At 44.9% G+C, this 16955-nt stretch overlaps 1 pseudogene; it reads left to right on the top strand.

Moving 5' to 3' along the window:
* LOC137348719 (zinc finger protein 585A-like) overlaps positions 1 to 16955 on the top strand; it is an 87754-nt pseudogene that overhangs the window by 58086 nt on the left and 12713 nt on the right.

The raw sequence follows: 16955 nt of genomic DNA, 5'->3' as shown, positions 1-16955 counted from the left end.
TGCATCTCCACACTCGCACTGCATTGATCGCAGTGACACAGGCCAGTACTGCATCTGCGCGCTGTGTTCCTGTAGATTGGATAGGGCAAATAAAAGCAAAATACTGCGGATGCTGGAAATCTGAAACAAAAACAAGAAATGCTGGAATCACTCAGCAGGTCTGGCAGCATCTGTGGAAAGAGAAGCAGAGTTAACGTTTCGGGTCAGTGACCCTTCTTCGGAACTGCTTCCTTTTGGAAAGGAAGGCAGGAGGGTTTAGTGCGCCACCATCTTGGTTGAGCAGGGAGCAGAGCGCATGCGTGGCCATCTTCGTGACGACAGTTCCGAAGAAGGGTCACTGACCCGAAATGTTAACTCTGCTTCTCTTTCCACAGATGCTGCCAGACCTGCTGAGTGATTCCAGCATTTCTTGTTTTTGATTGGACAGGGCAGTTTCACTACCGCTGGGAATGCAGGGTAATAGCCCCGCCATTGGAAACCCAAATTAATACTTATAAATTTTATTACACTGTGGTCGGATTGTAATTAAATTATTTATTGACTTATAGAGAAACCCAAGTGCATGGGCCCTCGTTGAGCCCTGGATGTGATTAATAACAGCTCCAGATATACTTGCACGAAAGGGAGTGCAACTTAGGTTTACTGGACTCCTTCATGGAATCAAAGAAAGTTTATGGCACAGAGAGAGGCCACGTGGCCCAACATGTCTGCGTTGCCCAAAAAATGAGCCACCCAGCCTAATCCCACCTTCCAATGTTTGGTCCTTAGCCCTGCAGGTTACAGCAATTGATGTGCATATCCAGACATCTTTTAAATGACTTCAGGGTTTCTGCCTCTACCACCCTTTCAGGCAGTGAGTTCCAGACCCCTACCACCCTCTGGGTTAAAAAAAAAAAAACTTTTCCCCATCTCCCCTCTAATCTTTCTACCAACCACTTTAAATTCATGTTCCTGGGTCACTGACCTCTCTGCAAAGGTAACTAGGCCCTTCACATCCACTCTATCCAGGCCCCTCACAATTATGTACATCTCAATCAAATTTCCCCTCAGTCTCTTCTGTTCCAATGAGAACAACCCCAGCCTATCCAATCTTTCCTAATAGCTGCATTTTTCCAGTCATGGCAACATCCTCGTACATCTCTATATGCCCTCCAGTGCAATTACATCCTTTTTGTAATGAGGTGACCAGAACTGCACAGAGTACTCAAGTTGTGGCCTAACCAATGAGTTATATCGTTCCAGCATAACCTCCCTGCTCTTGTATTCTATATCTCAATTAATAAAGTAAAGGATTCCCTATGCCTTCTTAACCGCCTTATCGACCTGTCCTGCTACCTTCAGGGATCTGTGGACATTCACTCCAAGGTTCCTCACTTCCTCTACACTTCTCAGTATTTTCCCATTTATTGCGTATTCCTTTGCCTTGTTTGACCTCCCCAAATGCATCACCTCACACATCTCTGGTTTTAATTCAATTTGCCACTTTTCTGCCCACCTGACTAGTCCATTGATTTCTTTCTGCAGTCTACAGATATCCTCCTCGCTTTCAACCTCATGATCAATTTTTGTGTTGACTGCAAACTTCTTGATCATACCACGAACATTTATGTCCAAATTGTTAATATATAGTACAAAAAGTATGGGACACAGTACTGAGCCTGGAAAGAATGACTCCAAGATTGATAAGGAAGGTAAAATTAGAGTATGAGAAAAAGCTAGATGGAAATATAAAGACAGATAGTAAGTGTTTTTATAGATATTTTAAAAAGATAACAAAGTGAGCCTTGGTCCGATAGAAAGTGAGTCTGGGGAATTAATAATGGATAATAAGGAGATGGCAGATGAATTGAACAGGTATTTTCCATCAATCTTCACTATTGAGGATACAAGTAACATCCCAGTATTAGCTGCAAGTCAGGAAATGGAAGGGAGGGAGGAACTCAAGAAAATTACAATCACCAGGGAAGAGGTACTGATCAAATTGTTGAAGCTGTGGGCTGACAAGTCCCCAGGTCCTGATGGACTTCATCCTACGGTGTTAAAAGAAGTGGCTAGTGAGATAGTTGATGCGTTAGTTTTAGTTTTCCAAAATTCCCTAGATTCAGGGAAGGTTCCTTTAGATTGGAAAATAGCAAATATAACTCAGTTATTCAAAAAGGGAGGGAGACAGAAAGCAGGAAACTACAGGCCAGTCAGCTCATCTGTCTTAGGGGAAAATGTTAGAAGCTATTATTAAAGACGTTATAGCAGGGCATTTAGAAAAATTCAAGGCAATCAGGCAGAGTCAACATGGATTTGTGAAAGGGAAATCATGTTTAACCAATTTATTGGAGTTCTTTGAGGGAGTTATATGTGTTATGCATAAAGAGGAACTGGTGGATGTATTGTACTTAAATTTCCTAAAGGCATTTGATAAGGTGCCACATCAAAGGTTATTGCAGAAAATAAAATCTCATGGTGTAGTGGGTAACATATTGGCATGGATAGAAGATTGGTTAGCTAACAGGAAACAGAGTATGCATAAATGGGTCATTTTCTGGTTGGCAAGATGCAACGAGTGGTGTGCCACAGGGAACTGTGCTGGGGCCTCAACTTTTTACAATTTATATAAATGACTTAGATGAAGGGACTGAAGGTATGGCTGCTAAATTTGCTGATGACACAAAAATAGGTAGGAAAGTAATAGTGAAGAGGACGTAAGGAGGCTTCAAAGGCATATAGATAGGTTGTGAGTGGGCAAAGACCTGGCAAATGGAGTATTATGTGGGAAAGTGTGAAATTGTCCATTTTGACAGGAAGAATAAAAAAAGCATATCTTAATGGTAAGAGATTGCAGAGCTCTGAGATGCAGAGGGATCTGGGTGTCCTCGTGCATGAATCGCACAAGGTCAGTATGCAGGTACAGCACATAATTAGGAAAGCTAATAGAATGTTATTGTTTATCACGAGGGGGATTGAATACAAAAGTAGGGAGGTTATGATTCAGTTATACAGGGCTTTGGTGAGACCACATCTGCAGTACTGTGTACAGTGCTGGTCTCCTCATTTAAGGAAGGACGTAAATGCATTGGAGCCAGTACAGAGGTTTACTAGACGAATACCTGGAATGGGCGGGCTGTCTAATGAGGAAAGATTGGACAGGCTAGGCTTGTATCTGCTGGAACTCAGAAGAGTAAGAGGTGACTTGATTGAAACATATAAGATCCTGAGGGGTCTTGACAGAGTGGCTGTGGAAAGGATGTTTCCCCTTGTGGGAGAATCTAAAACTAGGCGTCACGGTTTAAAAATAAGGGGTCGCCCATTTAAGATAGAGATCAGGAGAAATCTTTTCTCTGAGAGTCGTGCGTTTTTGGAATTCTCTTCCTCAAAAGGCGGTGGAAGCAGAGTAAATATTTTTAAGGCAGAGGTAGATAGATTCTTGATAAGCAAAGGGGTGAAAGGTTTTTGGGGATAGGTGGAAATGTGGAGTTTTCAGTTCAGCCATGAACTTACTGAATGGCGGAGCAGGCTCGAGGGGTCAAATGGCCTACTCCTGCTCAAAGATAAGAACAAAGATAATTACAGCACAGGAACAGGCCCTTCGGCCCTCCAAGCCTGCGCCGATCCAGATCCTCTCTCTAAACATATCGCCTATTTTCTAAGGTTCTGTATCTCTTTTCTTCCTGCCCATTCATGTATCTGTCTAGATACATCTTAAAAGACTCCATCGTGCCCGCGTCTACCACCTCCGCTGGCAACGCGTTCCAGGTGCCCACCACCCTCTGCGTAAAGAACTTTCCACGCATATCCCCCCTAAACATTTCCCCTTTCACTTTGAACTCGTGTCCTCTAGTAATGGAAACCCCCACTCTGGGAAAAAGCCTCTTGCTGTCCACCCTGTTTATACCTCTCATGATTTTGTACACCTCAATCAGGTCCCCCCTCAACCTCTGTCTTTCTAATGAAAATAATCCTAATCTACTCAACCTCTCTTCATAGCTAGCGCCCTCCATACCAGGCAACATCCTGGTGAACCTCCTCTGCACCCTCTCCAAAGCATCCACATCCTTTTGATAATGTGGCGACCAGAACTGTACGCAGTATTCCAAATGTGGCCGAACCAAAGTCCTATACAACTGTAACATGACCTGCCAACTCTTGTACTCAATGCCCCGTCCGATGAAGGAAAGCATGCCGTATGCCTTCTTGACCACTCTATTTACCTGCGTTGCCACCTTCAGGGAACAATGGACCTGAACACCCAAATCTCTCTGTACATCAATTTTCCCCAGGACTTTTCCATTTACTGTATAGTTCACTCTTGAATTGGATCTTCCAAAATGCATCACCTCGCATTTGCCCTGATTGAACTCCATCTGCCATTTCTCTGCCCAACTCTCTAATCTATCTATATTCTGCTGTATTCTCTGACAGTCCCCTTCACTATCTGCTACTCCACCAATCTTAGTGTCGTCTGCAAACTTGCTAATCAGTCCACCTATACTTTCCTCCAAATCATTAATGTATATCACAAACAACAGTGGTCCCAGCACGGATCCCTGTGGAAGACCACTGGTCACACGTCTCCATTTTGAGAAACTCCCCTCTACTGCTACTCTCTGTCTCCTGTTGCCCAGCCAGTTCTTTATCCATCTAGCTAGTACACCTTGGACCCCAAGCGCCTTCACTTTCTCCATCAGCCTGCCATGGGGAACCTTATCAAACGCCTTACTGAAGTCCATGTATATGACATCGACAGCCCTTCCCTCATCAATCAACTTTGTCACTTCCTCAAAGAATTCTATTAAGTTGGTAAGACATGACCTTCCCTGCACAAAACCATGTTGCCTATCACTGATGAGCCCATTTTCTTCCAAATGGGAATAGATCCTATCCCTCAGTATCTTCTCCAGCAGCTTCCCTACCACTGACGTCAGGCTCACCGGTCTATAATTACCTGGATTATCCCTGCTACCCTTCTTAAACAAGGGGACAACATTAGCAATTCTCCAGTCCTCCGGGACCTCACCCGTGTTTAAGGATGCTGCAAAGATATCTGTTAAGGCCCCAGCTATTTCCTCTCTCGCTTCCCTCAGTAACCTGGGATAGATCCCATCCGGACCTGGGGACTTGTCCACCTTAATGCCCTTTAGAATACCCAACACTTCCTCCCTCCTTATGCCGACTTGACCTAGAGTAATCAAACATCTGTTCCTAACCTCAACATCCGTCATGTCCCTCTCCTCGGTGAATACCGATGCAAAGTACTCGTTTAGAATCTCACTCATTTTCTCTGAGTCCAAGCATAACATTCCTCCTTTGTCCTTTAGTGGGCCAATCCTTTCTCTAGTTACCCTCTTTCTCCTTATATATGAATAAAAGGCTTTGGGATTTTCATATGAGCCCTGCAAAACGCCCCTGGAAACAGCCTTCCAGTCACAAACACACCCATCAACAATTACCTATTGGTTCCTGCCACTGAGCTAATTTTGTATCCACTTTGCTACATTTCCCTGGATTTCATGGGCTTTTATTTTCTTTAACCAGTCATGTGAGACCTTGTCAAAAGCCTTATTAAAATCCACGTAGACCACATCAATTGCACCACCCTCATCAATCATCCTCGTTACTTCTTCAAAAAATTCATTAAAGTAGACAGACAAGATCTTCCCTTAACAAATCCGTGTTGACTATCCTTTATACATCTGTGCCCTTCCACGTGACACTTTATCCTGTCTCTCAGAACTGATTCCAATAATTTACCCACTACTGAGGTTAGACTGACAGGCCTGTAATTATCCAGCCTATCCATTGCTTCCTTTCTAAACAAAGGTACAATGTTAGCAGTCCTCTAATCATCCAGCACCACACCTGTATCCAGTGAGGACTGGAAATTGATGGACAGACCCTCTGCTATTTCCTCTCTTGCTTCCTTTAACAGCCTTGGGTATATTTCATCCGGCCCTGGTGATTTATCCATTTTCAAGAATGCTAATCCCTCCTTAACTGCAATATCTGCATCATCCCCATCTTTCGTGAAGACAGATGCAAAGTATTCATTTAGAACCATACCAACATCTTCTGCCCCTACACATTCTTGGAAAGGGGGATCGTCCGATCAGGAGAGATTGATAAGCCTATATTTCCTTGACATTAGAGGAATTTGAAGTAATCTCATTGAAGATTAGAAAATTGTTAAGGGGCTTGACATAATAGATTCTGGGATGTTTCCACTGGCTTGGGCATCTCAAACTAGGGGTGGCAGTCTCAGAATCTAGAGCAAAGATGAGAAGAAATTTCTTCACTCAAAGGATTGAAATTCTCCATCCCAGAGGACTGTGGATACTCAAGACTGAGATTGATAGAGAATGTTGGATGCTAGGCGAGTTACGAGTTTGAGGATAGTGCAGGAGTGTGGTGTAGGGGTAGACAATGAGCCTTTGAAAGTCCATACACACAACAGAGAAGTCGAGGAAGGAATGGGAAGTGTGGGAGATGGACCATATGAAGGTAAGAGCAGGGTGAAAATTGGAAGCAAAGTTGATGACGTTTTCCACTTTCCACCGAGAACAGGAAATGGCACCAATACAGGCTCCATTTCTGGGGATAGGCTGTTTACTAATATTCATTATAAACCTACTGATTCCCGTAGCTATGTCAACTACACTTCCTCACACCCTGCCTCCTGTAAGGACTCCATTCCATTCTTCCAGTTTCTCCATCACATCTGTTCTGATGATACAACCTTCCACAACAGCGCTTCTGATATATTTTATTATTTTTCATAGAATGTGGGCGTTGCTGGCAAGGCCAGCGATTGTTGCCCATCCTAATTGCCCTCGACAACTGAGTGGTTTGCTAGGGCATTTAAGAGTCAACCACATTGCTGTGGGCCAGGAGTCACATGTAGGCCAGACCAGGTAAGGACAGCAGATTTCCTTCCCTAAAGTACATTCGTGAACCTGACGGGTTTTTATGACAGTCGATGAGAGTATCATGGCACTGTTACGGAGACTTTCTTTCAAATCGAGATTTTTGTTAATTAATTGAATTTAATAATTAGTTGAATTTATATTCCACCAGCTACTGTGGTGGAATTTGAATCTGTGTCCCGAGGGCATTAGCCTGGGCCTCTGAATTACTAGTTCAGTGACATTCCCACTATTCCACCATCCCTCGTCTTCCATTTTCCTCAACCAAGAATTACCCCCCCCGCCCCCTCAACTGTGTTTGACAGGGCCCTCGACCACATACAATCAAATTCTTTCACTTCTGCTCTCACCCCTTCCCCATTCTCCCAGAGCTGTGATCAGGTTCCCCTTGTCCTCACCTTTCACTCCACCAGCCTCCGCATCCATAGAATCATAGAAAAGGTACGGCACAGTAGGGCAATTAGGGATGGGCAATAAATGCTGGCCTGGCCAGCAACGCCCACTTCCCATGAATGAATTTTAAAAAAAGGCCATTCAGCCCTTCATCACTGTGCCGGCTGAAAGAAAACTAGCTGCCCGATCTACTCCCACTTTCCAGCACATGGTCCATAGCCTTGCCAGTTACAGCACTTCAGGTGCATGACCCGGTACCTTTTAAAAGAATTGAGTGTTTCTGCCTCCACCACCGTTCCTGGCAGTGAATTCCAGACACCCCACCACCCTCTGGGTGAAAACGTTTTTCTCATGTCCCCTCTAATCCTTCTACCAATCAGCTTATATCTGTGCCCCCTGGTAACTGACCTCTCTGCTGGGGGAAACAGGTCCTTCCTGTCTACTCTATCTCGGCTCCTCATAATTTTCTACACCTTGGTTAAGTCACCCCTCAGCCTCTTCTGTTCTAAGGAAATCAACCGTAGCTGATCCAATCTTTCTTTATAGCTGCAACTTTCAAGCCCTGGCGATATTCTTCTAAACCTCCTCTGTACTCTCTCCACAGCAATTATGTCCTTCCTGTAATGTGGTGACCAGAACTGTATGCAATACTCCAGCTGTGGCCAAACCAGTGGATCATCCTCCACCATTTCCGCCACATCCAGCATGATTCCACCACCAAAGACATCTTTCCCTCTCCTCCCCTGTGAGAAAACCGAAGGAACTATTCCCACTGTGACACCGTGGTCCACTCCTCCATCACCCCAACACCTCATTCCCTTCCCACGGCACCTTCCCATGCAATCACAGGAGGTGCAATACCTGCCCTTTTACCTCCTCTCTCCTCACCATCCAAGGCCCCAAACGCTCCTCCGAGGTGGAGCGGCAATTCACTTGTACTTCTTTCAATTTAGTATACTGTATTCGCTGCACACAGTGCCGTCTCCTTTAGATTGGGGAAACCAAATGGAGATTGTGTGACTGCTTTGCAGAACACTTCCATTCAGTCTGCAAGTATGACCCCAGGCCTTCGGTTGTTTGCCATTTTAATTCACCACATTCCTGTCATGCTAACATTCCTGTCCTCGGACTGCTGCAGTGTTCCAGTGAAGCTCAACGGAAGCTTAAGGAACAGCACCTCATCTTCTGATTATGCACTTTACAGCCTTCTGGACTCAACATTCAGTTCAATAATTTTCAACCATGACTGTCATTTTGATTAAACAAACACAATCATGTGCTGGTCTTAAACTTGTTCTTCACGTTTTTGCTTTCGGACAGAGCTGATCACTATTTTGCCATTAACACGCTCTCTGCTCAAATGCTTTGTCTTTTCCTACAACTATTACCACTTCCTTTGCCCTTTTTTCCATGACATCTTAGTCATTTAATTTCTCCCGCCGTGGCCCCATCACAGACCTTCCCTTTTGTTCTTCCCCCACCACCGCCACCTCCTCCCCTTTCACTTGCTCAGAACCGATTACATTTCTAACCTTTGCCAGTTCTGGTGAAAGGTCATTGACCTGAAATGTTAACTCTGTTTCTGCCTCCACAGGTGCTGCCAGACCTACTGAGTATTTCTGGTGCTTTCTGTTTTTATTAAGAAGTTTGTAAGGAAACTCTCAGTAATTTGAAGCTGTGCTGCAAAACCTCAGTTCTGAGGAGCTGATCGACCTGAAACATTATCCCTGTGTTTGTCCTTCTGCAGGTGGTTCTGGGCCTGTGGAGCGTTGCCAGCATTTTCTGAATAATTCCATATACAGCACCAGCTGCAGTTTTCTTTCCATTTCAGCATGGTGTACTATTTCCCTTGTCACATCAAAATGGAAAAAATAAATTCTAGAGGCCAGGGAATAGCACATAGTATAAGTTTGAACATTTGTGGTTCACGTCAGAATTCCTGCTCTCACAGTGGAGACATGGGTTTGATTCTTGACCAATGTTGATTGCATATTCAAATAAAGTATTTTTAAAAAAAACATACTTGAAATTACATAAAGTTTTAAGTACAACCGGTCGGTAATTTGAACAATAAATTCACTTCCTCGGAGAGTAGATCCTCAATACAGCACCTTCGACCACTTGGCCATGCTACCATGCAGGTACCACTTCACGTTTGAAGCTGGAGATTGCTGATTGATGCTGGATTTCTATCTGTTTGTCTTGTGAATTGAGGGCTTTGCATTGAAAGGAGGAAATAAAAGGCATTTCCAAGCACTAGTCACTGCAAACAGCTTATATTATTGGTCCAGGGATTCTGAGTTTGAGTACATTTAGAAATTGCATTGGATGCCTTTGCATCGCTGGCTTACCTCTGCTCAAATCTATTAGGGAGGGTTTGAACTAATTTGGTAGGGGTGTGGGAAGCAGGAAGTAAACTTCACTTACCTTCCAGGAGTGGAGAGCAGTCGGACCTGTGTGAGAACGCCTGGAATCGGGAGAGGATAAATTCAGCACGAGGCTCGGGGCCTTCACTTACCTTCCGGGAGCAGAGAGGATCAGACCTGTGTGGGAACGCCTAGAACCAGGAGAGGATAAATTCAGCGCGAGGCTCGGGGCCTTCACTTACCTTCCGGGAGCAGAGAGGATCAGACCTGTGTAGGAACGCCTAGAACCAGGAGCAGAAAAATACAGCTTGAGGCTCGGGGCCTTCACTTACCTTCCGGGAGCAGAGAGGATCAGACCTGTGTGGGAACGCCTAGAACCAGGAGAGGATAAATTCAGCACGAGGCTCGGGGCCTTCACTTACCTTCCGGGAGCAGAGAGGATCAGACCTGTGTGAGAACGCCTGGAATCGGGAGAGGATAAATTCAGCGCGAGGCTCGGGGCCTTCACTTACCTTCCGGGAGCAGAGAGGATCAGACCTGTGTGGGAACGCCTAGAACCAGGAGAGGATAAATTCAGCGCGAGGCTCGGGGCCTTCACTTCCGGGAGCAGAGAGGAGTCAGACCTGTGTAGGAACGCCTAGAACCAGGAGCAGAAAAATACAGCTTGAGGCTCGGGGCCTTCACTTACCTTCCGGGAGCAGAGAGGATCAGACCTGTGTGGGAACGCCTAGAACCAGGAGAGGATAAATTCAGCACGAGGCTCGGGGCCTTCACTTACCTTCCGGGAGCAGAGAGGATCAGACCTGTGTGGGAACGCCTAGAACCAGGAGAGGATAAATTCAGCGGGAGGCTCGGGGCCTTCACTTCCGGGAGCAGAGAGGAGTCAGACCTGTGTAGGAACGCCTAGAACCAGGAGCAGAAAAATACAGCTTGAGGCTCGGGGCCTTCACTTACCTTCCGGGAGCAGAGAGGATCAGACCTGTGTGGGAACGCCTAGAACCAGGAGAGGATAAATTCAGCGCGAGGCTCAGGGCCTTCACTTACCTTCCGGGAGCAGAGAGGATCAGACCTGTGTAGGAACGCCTAGAACCAGGAGCAGAAAAATACAGTTTGAGGCTCGGGGCCTTCACTTACCTTCCGGGAGCAGAGAGGATCAGACCTGTGTGGGAACGCCTAGAACCAGGAGAGGATAAATTCAGCACGAGGCTCGGGGCCTTCACTTATCTTCTGGGAGTGGAGAGCAGTCGGACCTGTGTGAGAACACCTAGAACCAGGAGAGGATAAATTCAGCACGAGGCTCGGGGCCTTCACTTATCTTCTGGGAGTGGAGAGCAGTCGGACCTGTGTGAGAACACCTAGAACCGGGAGCGGATAAATTCAGCGCGAGGCTCGGGGCCTTCACTTACCTTCCGGGAGCAGAGAGGATCAGACCTGTGTGGGAACGCCTAGAACCAGGAGAGGATAAATTCAGCGCGAGGCTCGGGGCCTTCACTTACCTTGCGACAGCAGAGAGGAGTCCAGGCATGCCGGAGTTTTGAAATAAAAGTCAACAGTGACATCACAGGAAAGCTGCAAGGTGATTGGTTGGTGAGTACCAGCTGTTAAGGAATAATTCTAAATAGATCGGTAAGGTAAAGGGAAGAGAAAGGTAAAGTAAAGCTAAAAGTACAGAGAAAGGTCTTGCAGTTCTTTTTTAATATAGTAGGTAGTGATTTTTTTCAGGGAATCAAGGTTCTTAATGTAAATCTAATTTTTGGGTAATTTAAGGGAGTAAAAACAGAGTGTAAAAAAACAAAGAGTGACATCACAGGAAAACCATAAGTTCATTGGTTGGTAAGTAACTGCTACTTTGAATTACCTGTTCTAAGTTGATTTCAGATTAAAGGTGAATAGGAGAAATATTTTACAGATTAAAAACTAAAGACCAGAGGGAAATTTAAAAAACAAATTAAAATCTAATTAAATAAAATAGAGATGCAGGGCCAGGCGATGTGTTGTACCTGCTTGATGTGGGAGCTGGTGGACCCCAATGTGGTTCCCAGTGACCACGTCTGTAGCAAGTGTTGGCTATTTGAGGAACTCCGGCTCAGAGTTGATGAGCTGGAGTCTGAGCTTCGGACACTGCGATACATCAGGGAGGGGGAGAGTTACCTGGACACTGTGTTTCAGGAGACGGTCACACCCCTTAGATTAGCTGCCTTGAATTTTGCCAGTGGTCAGGGACAGGAGGGTTTGACTATGAATGAGGCAGGTAAAGGGATTCAGGAGGTAATATTACAGGAGCCTCAGCCCTTGCCCTTGTCCAACAGGTTCAAGAGTCTTACTCCCTGTATGGACGAGAGCAGGGACTGTGGGAGGATGAGCAAACTGACCACAACACCGTGGTACAGGGAGCTATTCAAGTGGGGGGAGAAAAGAGAAATGTAGTCGTAATCGGGGATAGTAATAGTTAGGAGCATAGACACTGCTCTCTGTGGCCAGGATCAAGAGTCCCGAAGGCTGTGTTGCCTACCTGATGTCAGGGTTCAAGATATCGCATCTGGGCTGCAGAGGAACTTGGTGTGGGAAGGGAAAGATCCAGTTGTCGTGGTCCACATAGGTACGAACGATATAGGTAGAATGAGGCTAGAGGTTCTGCTGAGGGAATATGAGCAGCTAGGGGCTAAATTAAAAAGCAGAACCAAAAAGGTCATAATCTCCAGATTACTACCTGAGCCACGAGCGAATTGGCACAGGGTCAATAAGATTAAAGAGGTAAATGCGTGGCTCAAAGATTGGTGTGTGAGAAATGGGTTTGAATTCATGGGACATTGGCACCAGTACTGGGGAAGGGGGAAACTGTTCCGATGAGACGGGCTCCACCTGAATCATGCTGAGACCAGAGTCCTAGCAAATCGCATAACTAGGGCTGTAGATAGGGCTTTAAACTAAATAGTGGGGGGGAGGGTTCAGGTGCATGGAAAATTAGGAAGTCAAAGTTAAAGGAGAAGGTAGGAGTGCAGGTTAGTGATGAGGTTGATTGTTACCAGAAAATAAAAGGTAGGGACAGAACGTGTGAACGTCATGTTGCACCAAGGAATCATACAAGAGTAGGGAAATTTGATAATACAACAAACTTAAAGGCTTTGTATGGCAATGCACGAAGCATTTGGAATAAAATTAAAGAGTTAACAGCACAAATAGAGACAAATGGGTATGATTTAGTGGCGATTATTGAGACGTGGCTGCAGGGAAACCAGGTTTAGACATAGAAAATAGGGGCAGGAGTAGGCCCTTCGAGCCTGCTCTGACATTCAATATGATCATGGCTGATTATCAACTCAGTAACCGGTTCCCGATTTCTCCCCAGATCCTTTGATCCCTTCCGCCCGTAGAGCTATATCTAACTCCTTCTTGAAGACATACAATGTTTTGGCCTCAACTGCTTTCTGTGGTAGTGAATTCCACAGGCTCACCACTCTCTGGGTGAAGAAATTTCTCCTCACCTCAGTCCTGAAAGGTTTACCCCATATCCTTAGATAATGACCCCGGGTTCTGGACTCCCCCACCACTGTGAACATCCTTCCTGCATCTACCTTGTCAAGCCCTGTTAGAATTTTATAGGTTTCTATGCGATTCCCCCCTCACTCTTCTGAACTCCAGCGAATATAATCCTAACCGACTCAATCTCTCCTCATATGTCAGTCCCGCCATCCCAGGAATCAGTCTGGTAAACCTTCGCTGCGCTCCCTCTATAGCAAGAACATCGTTCCTCAGATAAGGAGACCAAAACTACACACAGCATTCCAGGTGTGGCCTCACCAAGGTCCTGTATAATTGCAGCAAGACATCCCTGCTCCTGTACTCTAATCCTCTCGCTACGAAGGCCAACATATCATTTGTCCTTTTTGCCGCCTGTTGCACCTGCATGCTTACCATCAGCGACTGGTGTACGAGAACACCCAGGTCTCGCTGCATATTCCCCTCTCTCAGTTTATAGCCGTTCAGATAATAATCTGCCTTCCTGTTTTTGCTGCCAAAGTGGATAACCTCACATTTATCCACATTATACCGCATCTGCCATGCATTTGCCCACTCACTCAACTTATCCAAATCACCCTGAAACCTCTCTGCATCCTCCTCACAACTCACCCTCCCATTCAGTTTTGTGTCATCTGCCACTTTGGAGATATTAGAGTCATACAGCACAGAAACAGGCCCTTCGGCCCATCGTGTCTGTGCCGGCCATCAAGCACCTAATTATTCTAAACCCATTTTCCAGCATTTGGCCCGTAGCCTTGTATGCTCTGGCGTTTCAAGTGCTCATCTAAATACTTCTTATGAATGTTTTGGATCGCAAGAGTTACACCACGGGATTATTCTATTGTATAACTGAATATAGGACAGTATGAGTCAACTCCCATAACAGAGGCTCAGACTGCTCAGGCAGTGACTGACACCACGGAGCCAAAGAAGATGCCAACAACAGACCCAAATTTGTAACAGTCAGTAATAATAAGCCCAAGAACAACTACCGTTGATAGTGACAATAACAATTAGAACTGATGGCTCATCTAAGGTTTCCACTGTGCCAGCATTCACTTCCCACTGCCCAGTTTCAGCAAGGCCTTTGATTCACAGCCTTGTGTTCAATAGATTAACTAACGTAGTTTGTGCAATTACCTAACTGCACCGTATGACAGGTTAAACAGAGCCTATGCCGGGTTAAGCTTGGTCGACAAACATATGAATTAGGAGTAAGAGGAGGCCATTCAGCCTCTTCGAGCCTGCACCGCCACTTAATAAGATCATTGCTGATCTGATTGTGGCCTCAACTCCACTTTTCCTCCTACCCCCGATACTCTTTGATATTACATTTAGTTCCCTCATCTAAATCATTAATATATATTGTGAATAGCTGGGGTCCTGGCACCAATCCCTGCGGTAGTCACTGCCTGCCATTCGGAAAAAGACCCGTTAATTCCTACTCTTTGTTTCCTGTCTGCCAACCAATTTTCTATCCATCGCAACACACTACCCCCAATCCCATGCGCTTTAATTTTACACGCTAACCTCTTATGTCGAAAGCCTTCTGAAAGTCCAAATAAACCACATCCACTGGCTCCCCCTCATCAGCTCTACTAGTTACATCCTCGAAGAATTCCAGTAGATTTGTCAAGCATAATTTCCCTTTTGTAAATCCATGCTGACTCTGTCCGATTCTACCACTGTTCTCCAAGTGCTCAGCTATAAAATCTTTGAATTGAATATCCAAGGGTACTCAGTATTTCGGAAGGATAGGCAGGAAGGAAAAGGAGGTGGTGTAGCTTTGTTAGTAAATGAAGAGATCAGTGCTGTAGTGAGAAATGATGCAGGCACTGGAGATCAAGACGTAGAATCAGTCTGGGTAGAAGTAAGAAATCGCAAAGGAAAGAAATCCCTGGTGGGAGTAATCTATAGGTCCCCAAACAGTAGTTCCGCAGTGGGGCACAGTATAAACCAGGAAATACTGGGGGCTTGTAAGAAATGTACGGCAATAATCATGGGTGATTTTAATATGCATATAGACTGGACTAATCAAATTGACCAGGGTAGCCTCGAGGGAGTGTTCATTGTATGTATTAGAAATTGGTTTTAGGAGCAATATGTTGTGTAACCAACCAGGGAGCAGGATTTCTAGATTTGGTATTGTGTAATGAGGTGGGATTAATTAATGATCTCATAGTTAAGGATCCTGTAGGGAAGAGTGATCACAGCATGCTAGAATTTCAAATTCAGTTTGAGGGCGAGAAACTGGAGTCCCACACTCGCGTTCTGGAGTTAAGCAAAGGTAATTACATAGGCATGAGGACAGATTTGGCCCTAGTGGACTGGGCTGGAAGACTAAAAGGTCGACAGTTGATGAGCAGTGGCAGATGTATAAGGAGATATTCAATTCCTCACAACTAAAATATATTCCAGAGAGGAAGAAAGATTGTAAAGGGGGAAAAACATCCATGGCTAAGCAAGGAAGTTAAGGATAACATAAAGACAAAAACTCAGGCATACCATATAGCAAAGGCCAGTGGCAGGCTGGAAGATTGGGAAAGTTTTAAAGATCAACAAAGGGTTACAAAAAAATATAAAAAGAGAAAAGGTAAATTATGAAAGAAAACTAGCACAAAATGTAAAAACGACGGCAAAAGCTTCTATAAGTACATAAAAGGGAAGAGAGTAGCTAAAGTGAATGTTGGTCCCTTGGAAGATGAGACTGGGGAGTTAATAGTGGAGAGCACAGAAATGGTGGAGACACTAAATCAGTATTTTGCTTCAGTTTTCACGGTGGAGGACACTAGTACCATCCCAATAGTATCAGGTATTGCAGAGAAAGGGAGGAACTTAGAGCAATCATCATCACCAGGGAAAAAGTACTGCGCAAACAATTGGGATTGAAGGCAGACAAGTCCCCAGGGCCTGATGGCCTACAACCTAGGGTCTTCAAGGAAGTGGCAGCGGAGATAGTGGATCCATTGGTTATAATATTCCAAAATTCCCTGGATGTGGGAAAGGTTCCAGTGGATTGGAAAAATGCTAATATAATATCAAAAAGGGAGGGAGGCAGAAAGTAGGAAACTATAGACCAGTTAGTTTAACATCTGTCGTTGGGAAATTGTTAGAATCCATTATTAAGTAATAACAGGACATTTAGAAAGTCAAAACGCAATCCATCAGCATGGTTTTATGAAGGGTAAATCGCGTTTGACTAATTTGCTAGAGTTCTTCGAAGCTGTAACAAGTAAAGTGGATAATGGGGATCCTGTCGATGTAATATATCTGGACTTCCAGAAGGCATTTGATAAGGTGCCGCACAAAAGGTTGATACACAAGGTTAAGATCATATGGGGTTAGGGGAAATTTATTAGCTTGGATAGAGGATTGGCTAACCAACAGAAAGCAGAGAGTCAGGATAAATGGGTCCTTTTCTGGTTGGCAAGATGTAACTAGTGGGGTGCCACAGGATTTGGTCCTCGGGCCCCAACTAATTACAATCTATATTAATGACTTGGATGCAGGGATAGAAGGTACTATAGCCAAATTTGCAGATGACACTAAAATAGGTGGGACAATAAGTTACAATAAAGAAATAAGAAATTTACAAATGGATATGGATAGGTTAGGTGAATGGGCCAAACTGTGGCAGATGGAGTTTAACGTGGATAAGTGTGAGGTTATCCATTTTGGTTGGAAGAATAGAAAGGCAAATTATCTAAATGGAGAGAAACTTCGGAATGCTTCGGTGCAGAGGGATCTGGGTGTCTTCGTGCAT

Source organism: Heterodontus francisci, chromosome 34, assembly GCF_036365525.1.
Source record: "Heterodontus francisci isolate sHetFra1 chromosome 34, sHetFra1.hap1, whole genome shotgun sequence".
NCBI classification, from domain to species: Eukaryota; Metazoa; Chordata; class Chondrichthyes; order Heterodontiformes; family Heterodontidae; genus Heterodontus; species Heterodontus francisci.
The sequence above is the reverse complement of the archived record's forward strand: the minus strand, read 5'-3'. Positions and strand labels throughout refer to the sequence as shown.